Below are 9,901 nucleotides of genomic sequence, written 5' to 3'. Positions count from 1 at the left end.
TTCATAAATATAAATTTGCACATAATCAACTAATCAATTTGCATACTTAATCCCAACGTCATAACGACACAATCAACCCAAAACATCATATATACAAATCAAACACCACAACTAATCCACCACAGTTAATCTCCACGTCTACGTTCTCTCTATACAACAAAATGTGTTTTGTATTATAACTGACAAAGAGGAGAAAACAGCATACTGGCCCAACCTGCCTGAGTATAGCGCGTAGACCTATTTTTCAGTAGTCAAACACCTCAAAGTCTACTCCTGAAAGAAAATGTCAGCAGAGGAATGAGCCTGCCACTCAGTAAGCAAATAACCAATCCTATCTATATATGCATGTCAACCATAGCCCAAACAAGATAAATAAGCAACACGAATGGAATACAATCAATTTAACTCCAGCATAATCAACTTTATTACACCACATGACTATCTCATAATGAGACAACTAACCAAACTCCATTTTTTTCTAGTTTGCTTACCAGAAGGTGATATTGTGTTTTTCCCGCCAACTCAATCTCACTGTTATATAAATTCAAGTGAACCCCCTTGACAGCCGGCTCATCAATCTCGCACATAGCTGTTTCATTTCGCACATAGCATTTTCTTTTCGCACATAGCATCGCATCAAAGCTCTTTTCATTGCGCACATAGCATTTTCTTTTCGCACATAGCACTTTCTTTTCGCACATAGCATTTTCAACACGTCAAGGGGTATTCACACCACAATTATGTTCAATTTCCACCACTCCCTCATTTCCACATATCACCATTCTTGTAAGCAACTAGTAACGTAAAATAATATATCAATACATTCTCATTCTCAGACGCTCACAACACAACATACAACAAACATGATATTCAACACATTTTCTCATTCCACGTACACAATGCCATCAATCAATTCAAATCATTCACCACGCATATATTTTCAGATAAAACAATATCAGCATGAACCACAAAGTCATATAATAGTAATACCACAAATAAAGATGACATATATAGATACTACTAATTATTTACTTACCTCGACCTTACAACGTTTCTTTCTACTCTGTCACTAATTGTCAGTCCTTTTACTTCACCCCCGTATCCTATAATGAGTTATATCATACACCATTAATATATCGAGAATATCGTAATTTCTTTAAAATATAATATTGAATATCATTTGTACAATTTCTAATAATTCTTTAATATTCCATTTCTATCGAAGTACAAATCTTCGTTTTTCCTCTTTATTAACATACCATTTATTAAATATAATTTTCAGAATATTTCTATGAATTTTCTATCAATTTTTCGCTATCATACAATTTAATTAAATAACAATACATAGAATTGCGTATTTGGTTAACAATTCCGATGGAATTATATAAATTTGCCACAGCAACATTCGAATCTAATAAATTTAATAATCTAATTAACCAACGATATCATTTTTATATCCGATTTGGTATTTAATTCGACATTATTTTAAATAGCCAAACTCGTAAAATATTCCGATTAAATGGTACATCACTCAATATAAACAACATTTAATAAACGCACTAATTAAATAATATAATTATATAAATTAAATAAAATTATAATTATAATTTCATACCTCTGTTTTCTGCCGAAGGAAGAAATTGCAATTTGAAATGTGTGTGTTGTGTGTATAATTGTGCATGTGTGTGTAAATGTATGTGTATAATAAAAAGAAAGAAAAGAATGAGAGAGTGAGGCGGTGGGGTGGTGGCCCCCACCTCACACTCTCCACTTTCTCTCTCATGCTATATATATATATATATATATTATATTTTTTTATATATAATATTATTATTATTTTATTGATTTAATTAAACTTTTCTCAAAATACCCATTACGTCCTTCCCAATTTCTTAATTAATACAAATTGTCCCAAAATATTATAACAAATTTCAATTTAATCCGTTCAAATTTTATTATATTCTAATTATGGCCCATAATTTATATACTAATTAACTAAGTTTCATAAAAATTTATCAATTAATCCGCCAATTATATATTATAATTTTTGGGGCGTCACAGCCATGGCTAAGGAAACCACCCATGGAAACCGGTGGAGAAATAAGGAAGAGATGGAGAGAAGATACAAAGAGAGAGACGAGTCGGCGCAAGGTCTCAAAAGAGAGAAGAAATGAGGACAAGCAATTAGGGTTACCAATAAGTAGTGTAGCAATCGGGTCGGGTCGGGTAAAAAGGTTGGTAGTGGGCCGTCCAATGTGAACTCGGGTGGGTGGGCTTTTAAGTCTTGGGCCATAAGATATAACACACTCCACCTTGGACCAAGTCCTTAAAAGGAACAGGATCAAGAGTTATGGATCTTGTTTTTTATCATCACTACTTAGAGGCCCGCCCCTGTGTACCTGCAGGAAAACATATCAAAGTTAGTCGGGGGCTAAATTTAAAATTTTCAAACAGTTAATAAATTTATAAACAGGAAAACTTTTTGTACCTATATCAGCTGGGTTTTCTTCAGTTCTTACCTTTTCCAATTTGATAATCTCTTTACTCACAATACCCCGAATAAAGTGAAATCTTACGTCAATATGCTTAGTCCTATCGTGGAAAACAAGATTTTTGCAAATTTGTATAGACGATTGGCTATCAGAAAATACAGTGAGCCGATTTTTTAGAAAACCAATTTCTTTAATAAGGCCTTCGAGCCAAATTGCTTCTTTGAAAGCTTCGGTAGTAGCAATGTATTCGGCCTTAGTAGTAGATAGTGCAACAATGTGTTGTAGTTGGGATTTTCAACTTATGCATGAGCCACACAAAGTAAAAATGTATGAAGTTGTGGATTTTCTACTATCCTTCTCATTAGCATAATTCGAATCCACATAACTAACAAGATCAATAGAATCAGAAAATTTGAAAAAGTTTATACCTATATTATCGGTACCACGTAAATACCTTAGAAGCCATTTTAGAGCCTCCCAATGGGGAGGTCCCGGATTGGCCATGTACCTGCTCAAACAACTTATAGCATATGTAATATCGGGTCTAGTACATACCATAAGAAACATTATAGCCCAATAACATTAGAATAAGGAACCTTACTCATCCTCTCTTTTTCGGAAGCAGTTTTGGGACATTGGTCCCTACATAATTGAAAACGAGCAGCTAAAGGCACAAAAGTGGGTTTTGAATTTTTCATAGAAAACCTTTTCAAAATAGAGTGAATATAAGACTTTTGATTTAAGAGTATGGAAAACCTTTTCCTATTTCTACAAATATCCATGCCAAGAATCCTTTTTGCGGCACCAAGATTTTTCATTTCAAAATTTTTGGAAAGATCATTTTGCAAGGTTTCAACTAAGTTTATGCTAGGACTAGCAATAAGCATGTCGTCAACGTACAAAACGAGAAAGACAGGAACATCATTCAAAAATTTGAAATATAGACAATGGTCGTAATCACTCCTTTTAAAATTCAATGAAAGCATGAACATATCAAACTTCTTGTTCCATTGTCTTGGTGACTATTTCAAACCATATAAAGACTTTTTTAACAAGCAAACATGATTGGGTTTGTTTTTCTCAATAAAGCCAACAGGTTGTCGCATGTATATGCATTCATCAAGATCACCATGCAAGAAAGCAGTTTTAACATCCATTTGTTTCAGTTCCCAATCAAAATGAGCAGTAAGGGCAAGGATAACACGTACAGTAGTATATTTCACAAGCAAAAAGATCTTATTGTAATCTATCCCTTCCTTTTGAGTGAACCCCTTGGCTCCTAATCTAACTTTATATTATAAAGGGTTTTCTTGCTTGATTTTAAAGATCCATTTGCAATCCACTAAGGAGCAGTCTTTAGGTTTAGGCACTAGTTCCCAAGTATGGTTGTCTTTAAGAGACTTCATTTCCTCATTCATGGCACTAAGCCATTCTTTAGACTTAAGGGCTTCGTCTACGTTCGAAGGTTCTAGATTTTCAATGTTCAAAGCAACTTGAAAATCATTTAGCCTAGAGGGAATCCTTCGTTCTCTTATATTCCTATCTCGTGCTAGTTGGTAATCTTCTAAGAGATTGGGATTTTCGATGGCTCTTCTATGTTTTGTTCATTATTCGTTTGTACATACTCTCCCTCTTCTTGGTTATCCTCCACCTTATTAAAGGTTAAGTCTTTTTCTGTTGTTTAGGGTTTTAATAGACAGCGCATTTCATCCTCGTTAAAGGTTACATTTCTACTAATAATCACTTTATAACCAGGTTGGCTACGATCCCACAACCTATACCCTTTAACCCCAATAGGATAACCAATAAAAACACATTTCATAGAGCGAGGTTCAAGTTTATCAGAACTTTGATGAACAAAAGCAGAGCAACCAAAAGTACGTAAGAAAGAAATATCAGGTTTCTTACCACTCCAAACAGTTTCAGGAGATTTACCCAACAAAGGCATAGAAGGAGACAAGTTTATCAAGTAAGCAGTAGTTAAAACAACTTCACCCCAAAAAGATTTTTGTAATCCTGAACTAATCAGCAAACGTCTCACTTTTTCAAGTAAGGTACGGTTCATGCGTTCAGCAACGCCATTTTGTTGTGGGGTGTAGGGATTGGTCTTATGTCTCTTAATACCAAATTTATCACAAAAATCATCAAAGTTTTTGTTACAAAATTCAAGACTGTTGTCAGTACGCAAAGATTTAAGCCGCTTACCCGTTTGGTTTTCAACAAAAATTTTCCACGTTTCAAACTTTTCAAAAACCTCAGATTTGTGCTTTAGCAAGATAACAAATACCTTTCGAGAAAAATTATCAACAATGGGAAGAAAATAATGGTTTCCACCATGGGTGGGTTCCTTAGAAGGTCCCCATACATCAGCATGAACGTAGTCTAATATGCAAGATGACATAGAGGGATTTGGGGAGGGTGCAGCAGGAAAATGCACACGATGTTGTTTTCCCATAACACAATCATCACAGAATTGCAATTTGTCAACCTTATCACACAGAATGCCTTCTTTATTCAGAAATTCAAATCCTTTTTGGCTGATATGCCCAAAACGTTTATGCCACAAAAAGATTTTGTCATGCACACTCATAGATGTAGCCATAGAATCATAAGTAAATGAACAAAAATGCAAATTGTGTTTTTTCTCTGCTTTGAAAACAACAAGAAAACCTTTCATAATTTTCATGATGCCCTTTCCCCACCTACCTTCTAAACCCTCATCCTCCAATGCAACACATGAAATGAGATTATGACTAAGTTCAGGAACATATCTAACATTCTTAAGAGTCATTTTATAACCATCATTGAAAATCAAAGAAATAGCACCAATGCCTTTTATCTCACAACTTTTTTCATTTTCCATAGACACGAAGCCAAAATCACCAAGTTTGAGATTTGAGAAAATGTTTTTAAAAGGACTAATATGGAATGTACAACCAGAATCAACAAGCCATTCATACATGCTCATGGGATGCATAGAATTCACATCAGAAACAACAAATACTTCACCAGATTCATCAGCAACATTGTTCACTCGTTCTTTTTCTTCTCCATTGTTATCTCTATTATCACGTCTAGGTTTTCTACAGTCCTTGATATAGTGACCTTTTATGCCGCAGTTATAACATCTTCTCTCTCTGATTTTATCATCTTTATGTGAATAATCTCTATTCCCAGATTTACTCCTATTGTTGTTTTTATTCCGACTTTTACTTCTGCTATTGTGTCTGTTACTAGAATTCCTAAATTTAGACCTTCCTCTCACAGAGTTCACTTCATGTTGGTTATTGTTAGGTCTATTTGTTTTAAGATTAATCTCTTTGCTTTTTAAACCATTAACAACAATGTCAAGACTCACATTATCTCTACCATATTTAATCGCAGCTTTCACATCAGAATATGTATCAGGTATAGCATTCAAAAGCACAATAGAAGATTACTCATCAATATTCTTATCACCAGTCAATTTGATATCTTGAACTAATTTAGTGAAATCATCCAAGTTTTCATCAATGGTTTTTGATAAATCAAGTTTGTATTTAAAGAATTTTTCAAGCAAAAACAATTTACTAAGTAGTGAAACATCAGTATAAAGTTCCTCCAATTTTTTCCATAAATCTCTTGCAGTGTTTTGTTTACCAACCTTTCTCAAAACATTGTCAGATAGATTAAGAATTATAGAAGAATACGCATATTCGTCGTTTTCCAAAACTTTTTCATCAGAAATAGAATCAGAGTATCTACCATCAATGGCCTTAAAAACCTTTTGTTGAATTAAAATACCCTTCATTTTTTGCTGCCATATTGAAAAATCACCCTTACCATCAAAAGGTTGCAAATTGTATCCGGCCATTTAGAAATTTTCTTTTAGAAAAAAGGTTCAGGAAAAACAGTTTAAAGAAGGATTTTTCAGAAATCGTTTTGCAGCGGATTTAAGCAAGAAAAAAAAATCACGGATCACAAAAATCTCAACAGATCACAACAATAGTCACAATAGATATGCCAGAAAAGTAAATCACAGATTTCACCAGTTATGAGTTCGCAGAGATATATATATATATATACAGTAAAACCTCTATAAATTAATAATCTTGGGACCATGAAATTTTATTAATTTAGAGAGATATTAATTTATCGATAAATTAATATTTTATTAATTAAAAGAGAGATTTTTTAAATTCAGCAAATTTAGTACATATGTATTGAAAATAAATAAATTCATATATGTTTTATTGATTATATTCATGCATCAATCAATTTTTTATAACTAATTAAATATATTCATGTATAATATCAATTCATTGTATACAATTAACTATTATATTCATAGACACATGTATCAATTCATTGGAATTTCTTAAATATACATGTTTACATTAATTCGTTGCACTTAAATAACTATTATAACCAATTAAATATATTCATGCATGATGAATGAAACATATACTACATAAATCTCAATATGATAATAAAATAATTCATAACACCCAACCATGTCTTCTTATCTAAAAGACATCGCAAAATCATCTAGGAATGATCAAATGCGTAAAGCATTATAGACTTCATATTTTAGTAAATTACCATAATATTTATAATTGTATATTTATGAATTATTAATTTAGAGTTTTAATGGGACCTAATATTTATAAAGGAATTTTTCAAAAAATTATTATTTTATTATCTTGCACTTAAATAACTATTATAACCAATTAAATATATTCATGCATGATGAATGAAACATATACTACATAAATCTCAATATGATAATAAAATAATTCATAACACCCAACCATGTCTTCTTATCTAAAAGACATCGCAAAATCATCTATGAATAATCAAATGCGTAAAGCATTATAGACTTCATATTTTAGTAAATTACCATAATATTTATAATTGTATATTTATGAATTATTAATTTAGAGTTTTAATGGGACCTAATATTTATAAAGGAATTTTTCAAAAAATTATTATTTTATTATCTTATCGAATTTGATGATTTTTTACAAAGGCCCAAGTCGGGACCGGAAGATTTTATTATTTTAAAGAGTTTATTAATTTATAGAGTATTAATTTATAGAGGTTTTACTGTATATATTAAAAACACAGTCCACGGTTCAAGATATAGTCTCGAGATAAGATATCACAAATTAAGAATTCACTAAGAACTGAGAATCAAGCACAAAGCAGGGATAATAGATATGCCCAAGATTTCACAAATAGTGTAAGTATCAGTTCACCAAGAACAAGCACAAAGCAGTATTAGCAGTTTAAAGTGAAATCAAGATATCCACAGTTAATAATAAATCAACAGCCACGAGACCGAGGCCTCTCCAGCCTAACACCCAGTCCAGATACCCGACAACCTCAAGGGTCCAGCCAGGAGGGTAATCAGGGGGATAAGCACCTCAACAAATAATACGAGAGATAATATAACTGAAATAACAGTGCAGAAATTAAAAGGAGGGGTTTAAGCGAGTTACCACCACCAGAGCTTTGACGGATCGGAAGAGTGGCTCTGATACCACTATTAAGTGGATATCAGACAATGCTAATCAACTATTACAAGAGATTGGAGTACAAAACTCCTTAATAATTTACAGACCAAATAATTACAGAAATTAAATAGTTACAAAATAATCAGAACAAATCACAAATCAAAACAGAATAAAGTAGTAGTGAGAATAGGCTCAGAGTCAAAACCAGATCCTTGAACACACGAAGGGTACACGGTCACAAAAGAGTCCCGCATCCACAAAACCGAGTTCACGGTTGCTCCACTAGCCAAAGATACCACAACAGGTTAGAAACCCTATCACATAGATCTCTCCCTCAAACCTTGGTCACGGAGACTTTTATCGTAGAAGGCTTCACAAAGAACTTAGAGTAGGAGGTACTGTTTCTGTTCGTATCAGTATGTTTAGGGTTTAGAAGAGCAATCCCTTAAATAGGGATGAATATGTACCGGTTAAGGAAGGGTGGCTTTCCTTAAGCCATTAAGTTGGCTAAGGAAACCACCCATGGAAACCGGTGGAGAAATAAGGAAGAGATGGAGAGAAGATACAAAGAGAGAGACGAGTCGGCGCAAGGTCTCAAAAGAGAGAAGAAATGAGGACAAGCAAATAGGGTTACCAATAAGTAGCGTAGCAATCGGGTTGGATCGGGTAAAAGGGTTGGTAGTGGGCCGTCCAATGTGAACTCGGGTGGGTGGGCTTTTAAGTCTTGGGCCATAAAATATAACAACTAATAATCCATAAAAAATAATGTACGCAAATTTTGATTTAATTTTGACCAAACAAAAATCTTGTTCTTTCAAATCCCAAAAGCTAATTTTGATTTTGAATTTGTAAGTTGGACTTTTATAAAATAAGTATGTACATATTTAATAGAAGGGTAAATTACATTTTTGGTCCCATAAGTGGATCTATTTTCAATTTTAACATAAAAATCAGAAAAAAAATTTATATTTATCCCGATTAACTTATTATTGATTTATTGTAGGTTAAATAATTTTTTTCATGATCAAATTACCCTTACACGTCTTAACGCTTTAATGTATATGAGGAGGTACATTTTCATTGTTATAAGGGTAATTTAGTTTGAAAAAAATTATTTGACCTGCTGTAAGTCAGTAATAAGTCAATCGAGAGTAAATATCATTTTTCATTCATTTTTTTTTTGTTAATATCAATAATTTCAGTGAATTTTGACTAACGGAGGGTCTTATTTGTTAGATTGAAGCACCTCATGAGTGCTAGGTGCAATTTTTCAAAATATAGAGGGGTTACATATAATTCCACGAGAGAAGTACAATTATTCAAAAAAAATTAAAATAATATATAGGGTATTTATAATAGTGTTTTGAGTATTATAATATGACAAGGTATATGTATTTTTTATGTGGCTTTTATATAAAAATTATTTTTATACACTTGTAAGTAAATGACTATTACTAGTATATTCATCACAGAGTTTCACAAAAATAGCATTTTTGGTCCCATGCGCTTAACGGCCACTTGACATTTTTTGTTAAACATTCAATGAAAACATGCTATTGGCAAAACTACTACTTTTTTAAAGTTATGCGACAAAAAGTAATAATTCCATAACCAATAAAATCAACCGTGGAAAAGTCCTAAGTTACAGGAAGAACAATGCTATCTCTCATGTGTTAGTAATGATAATTTTGTAATTAATTTGAAAAAAATTATTAAGATCTTATAAATAAGTTGATAACTCCTTATTTTCTTTTTCTTTAAACCTCCTAACATCTAATTTTGGACCTTATATGATATTTTTCTAAAAATACTAAACAATTTGTAACGTAATATATACCAAGAAGTCAATGGTGATCTCCAACAAGTTTGAATTGGTGTAGGATATTACTATTTATGGTACTTGATCCGGGTCAA

General features: G+C 32.3%; 1 long non-coding RNA gene across 1 annotated transcript; it reads right to left on the bottom strand.

Moving 5' to 3' along the window:
- LOC148789167 (uncharacterized) lies at positions 1–1,676 on the bottom strand. The gene is made up of 3 exons (XR_016064114.1): positions 1,616–1,676; positions 1,037–1,103; positions 1–273 (listed from the first exon to the last, which is right to left on the bottom strand). It is a non-coding gene; the product is annotated as an uncharacterized LOC148789167 (long non-coding RNA).
- Positions 1,677–9,901: the final 8,225 nt, after the last annotated feature.

The sequence above is a fragment of the Sesamum indicum genome, linkage group LG2 (genome assembly GCF_026168435.1).
Source record: "Sesamum indicum cultivar Baizhima isolate 11 linkage group LG2, ASM2616843v1, whole genome shotgun sequence".
NCBI classification, from domain to species: Eukaryota; Viridiplantae; Streptophyta; class Magnoliopsida; order Lamiales; family Pedaliaceae; genus Sesamum; species Sesamum indicum.
The sequence above is the reverse complement of the archived record's forward strand: the minus strand, read 5'-3'. Positions and strand labels throughout refer to the sequence as shown.